Here is a 4290-nt window from a genome sequence, read left to right as displayed (position 1 = left end):
CAATAATTAATAGTCTACCAACCAAAAAAAAGTCCAGGACCAGATGGATTCACGGCTGAATTCTACCAGGGGTACAAAGAGGAGCTGGTGCCATTCCTTCTGAAACTATTCCAATCAATAGAAAAAGAGGGAATCTTCCCTAACTCATTTTATGAGACCAGCATCATCCTGATACCAAAGCCTGGCAGAGATACAACAAAAAAAAGAGAATTTTAGACCAATATCCCTGATGAACATCAATGCAAAAATCCTCAATAAAATACTGGCAAACCAAATCCAGCAGCACATCAAAAAGCTTATCCACCACTATCATCCCTGGGATGCAAACCTGGTTCAACACAAGCAAATCAATAAACATAATCCATCACATAAACAGAATCAAAGAAAACAACATGATTATCTCAATAAATGCAGAAAAGGCCTTCAACAAAATTCAACAGCCCTTTATGCTAAAAAAAACTCCCAATAAACTAGGTATTGATGGAATGTATCTCAAAATAATAAGAGCTATTCATGGCAAACCCACAGCCAATATCATACTGAATGGGCAAAAACTGGAAGCATTCCCTTTGAAAACTGGCACAAGACAGGGATGCACTCTCTCACCACTCCTATTCAATGTAGTGTTGGAAGTTCTGGCCAGGGCAATCAGGCAAGAGAAAGAAATAAAGGGTATTCAATTAGGAAATGAGGAAGTCAAATTGTCCCTGTTTGCAGATGACATGATTGTATATTTAGAAAACCCCATCGTCTCAGTCCAAAATCTCCTTAGACTAATAAGCAACTTCAGCAAAGTATCAGGATACAAAATCAGTGTGCAAAAATCACAAGCATTCCTATACACCAATAACAGACAAACAGAGAGCCAAATCATGAGTAAACTCCCATTCACAATTGCTACAAAGAGAATAAAATACCTAGGAATCCAACTTACAAGGGATGTGAAGGACCTCTTCAAGGAGAACTACAAACCACTGCTCAGTGAAATCAAAGAGGACACAAATAAATGGAAGAACATACCATGCTCATGGATAGGAAGAATCAATATCGTGAAAATGGCCATACTGCCCAAGTTAATTTATAGATTCAATGCTATCCCTGTCAAGCTACCATTGACTCTCTTCACAGAATTGGAAAAAACTACCTTAAAGTTCATATGGAACCAAAAAAGAGCCCGCATTGCCAAGACAATCCTAAGCAAAAAGAACAAAGCTGGAGGCATCACGCTACCTGACTTCAAACTATACTACAAGGCTACAGTAACCAAAGCAGCATGGTGCTAGTACCAAAACAGAGATATAAACCAATAGAACAGAACAGAGTCCTCAGAAATAACACCACACATCTACAACCAACCGATCTCTGACAAACCTGACAAAAACAAGAAATGGGGGAAAGATTCCTTATTTAATAAATGGTGCTGAGGAAACTGGCTAGCCATATGTAGAAAGCTGAAACTGGATCCTTTCCTTACACCTTATACAAAAATCAACTTGAGATGGATTAAAGACTTAAATATCAGACCTACAACCATAAAAACCCTAGAAGAAAACCTAGGCAATACCATTCAGGACATAGGCATGGGCAAGAACTTCATGACTAAAACACCAAAAGCAATGGCAACAAAAGCCAAAATAGACAAATTGGGATCTAATTAAACTAAACAGCTTCTGCACGGCAAAGGAAACTGTCATCAGAGTGAACAGGTAACCTACAGAATGGGAGAAAATTTTTGCAATCTATCCATCTGACAAAGGGCTAATATCCAGAATCTACAAAGAACTTAAACAAATATACGAGAAAAAATCAAACGACCCTATGGAAAAGTGGGCAAAGGATATAAACAGACACTCTCAAAAGAAGACATTTATGCAGTCAACAGACACATGAAAAAATGCTCATCATCACTGGCCATCAGAGAAATGCAAATCAAAACCACAATGAAATACCATCTCATGCCAGTTAGAATGGTGATCATTAAAAAGTTGGGAAGCAACAGGTGCTGGAGAGGCTGTGGAGAAATAGGAATGCTTTTACATTGTTGGTGGGAGTGCAAACTAGTTCAACCGTTGTGGAAGACAGTGTAGCAATACCTCAAGGATCAAGAACTAAAAATACCATTTGACCCAGCAATCCCATTACTGGGTATATAGCCAAAGGATTATCAATCATGCTACTATAAAGACATGTGCACACCTATGTTTATTGCGGCACTATTCACAATAGCAAATACTTGGAACTAACCCAAATGTCCATCAATGATAGACTGAATTAAGAAAATGTGGCACATATACACCATGGAATACTATGCAGCCATAAGAAAGGATGAATTCATGTCCTTTGTAGGGATATGGATGAAGCTGGAAACCATCATTCTGAGCAAACTATCACAAGGACAGAAAACCAAACATTGCATGTTCTCATTCATAGGTGGGAATTGAACAATGAGAACACTTGGACACAGGGTGGGGAACATCACACACTGGAGCCTGTCGTGGGGTTGGGGGGGTGGGGGAGGGGTAGCATTAGGAGATATACCTAATGTAAATGATGAGTTAATGGGCGCAGCAAACCAACATGGCACATGTATACATATGTAAAAATTCTGCAAGTTCTGCACATGTACCCTAGAGCTTAAAGTATAATAATAAAAATAAATAAATAAAAATTTAAAAAACAGAAGTACCACTCAATCCAGCAATCCCATTACTGAGAATATACCCAGAGGAATAGAAATCATTCTACCATAAAGACACATGCATGTATGTGTTCATCACAGCACTACACAATAGAAGTCAGGGAATCAACCTAAATGCTCACCAACAGTAGACTGGATAAAGAATACATGGCACTTATACATCATGGAATACTACACAGTCATAAAAATGAGTGAGATTATGACCTTTGTGGAAGCATGGGTGGAGCTGGAGGCCATAGTCGTAAGTCAACTAACTTAGGAACAGGAAATCAAACACTGCATGTTCTCACTTATGAGTTGGAACTAAACACTGAGTACACATGGACACAAAGAAGAGAACAACAGATATCTGGATCTACTTGAGGGTGGAGGGTGAGAGGAGGGAGAGAATCAAAAAAACTACTTATCAGGTACTATGCTTATCATCTTGATGATTAAATGATCCATACACCAAACCCCCGTGACGCGCAATTTACCTGTAATAACAAACCTGCACATGCACCTCTGAACCTAAAACAAAAGTGTTTTTTTTAAAAAGTGAATCTGGTGCTCCCCTCGGCAGCACATATACTAAAATTGGAACGTTACAAAGATTAGGATGGCCCCTGCGCAAGGATGACAGGCAAATTCGTGAAGCGTTCCATTATTTTTGACACCATCTCCAGCCTCTGTAAACTTTAAAGGGCCTGCAGAGAATGCCATGCTTCAGGATGATGATTGGTGGTCTTGTCTTCGGATGAAAAGTATTTGTGTTATGATAAGGGTGTTGGGGTAAGGGACTCCATGTGCTGTGCCTGCTTTCTCTAGCCGAGTGGTATATAATGAGTCTAGGAGGACAAACATCAGCATCAACAGGAGACTTGCTTTAAGAAGCTAATTCATAGACTGTTTTCAAACCTGCAAAATTTGATTACAGTGAGGCCTAGAATATCAGATAATTTGCATGCACACTGAAGCTTGAGAGGCAGTGCTTAGCTAAGTGACTCTCAGCCCAGTCTTCCAATAGGATCACATGGACAATTTGAAGATAAATCATCACCTGTGCCTTACCCACAGCTCCTGTCTATTGTTCTGGGTGGAAACATTTCTGTTTTTTAAATTAAGTTCCTCACATATTACAGTGAGGCCAAGGTCAAGCATGAGGACTTCCAGATGCTTTAATGAGAGGAACTCCTAACATTCAAGGATGTGGCCATAGAATTCTCTGCAGAAGAATGGAAATGCTGGGACCTGCCCAGCAGAATTTATATAGAGATGTGATGTTGGAGAACTACAGAAACCTGGGTGTTGCTATCTGTAACCCAGACGTGGTCACCAGTCTGGAGCAAAGAAAAGAGCCCTACAATGTGAAGATATATGAGACAGAGCCAAACCCCCAGGTAGGTGACAGTGAATGAAGTAGAGGACACATGCAAGGGGACCATGGTCAAGAAGGAAGTCAGGCCATAAAATGTAGTTTGGGAAGCTCTGCTGCTATGAAAATAATTTCTGAAAAGGCTGCACTTTTTTCTCATATTCACCAATGGGGCATCTTCTGTCTCATCCTGTTAAATCTTGTAAGAATTCTCTGTTTTCTTTAGTGATCTCCCTTC

The 4290-nt window shown here is 39.7% G+C and overlaps 1 non-coding gene across 1 annotated transcript; it reads left to right on the top strand.

Moving 5' to 3' along the window:
• The first annotated feature begins 3244 nt into the window (after positions 1–3244).
• LOC115892986 lies at positions 3245–3348 on the top strand. Its single transcript, XR_004052951.1, has one exon. It is a non-coding gene; the product is annotated as a U6 spliceosomal RNA (small nuclear RNA).
• Positions 3349–4290: the final 942 nt, after the last annotated feature.

This window comes from Rhinopithecus roxellana, chromosome 13 (genome assembly GCF_007565055.1).
Source record: "Rhinopithecus roxellana isolate Shanxi Qingling chromosome 13, ASM756505v1, whole genome shotgun sequence".
Taxonomy (NCBI): Eukaryota; Metazoa; Chordata; class Mammalia; order Primates; family Cercopithecidae; genus Rhinopithecus; species Rhinopithecus roxellana.
This window is presented reverse-complemented; position numbering and strand designations above follow the sequence as displayed.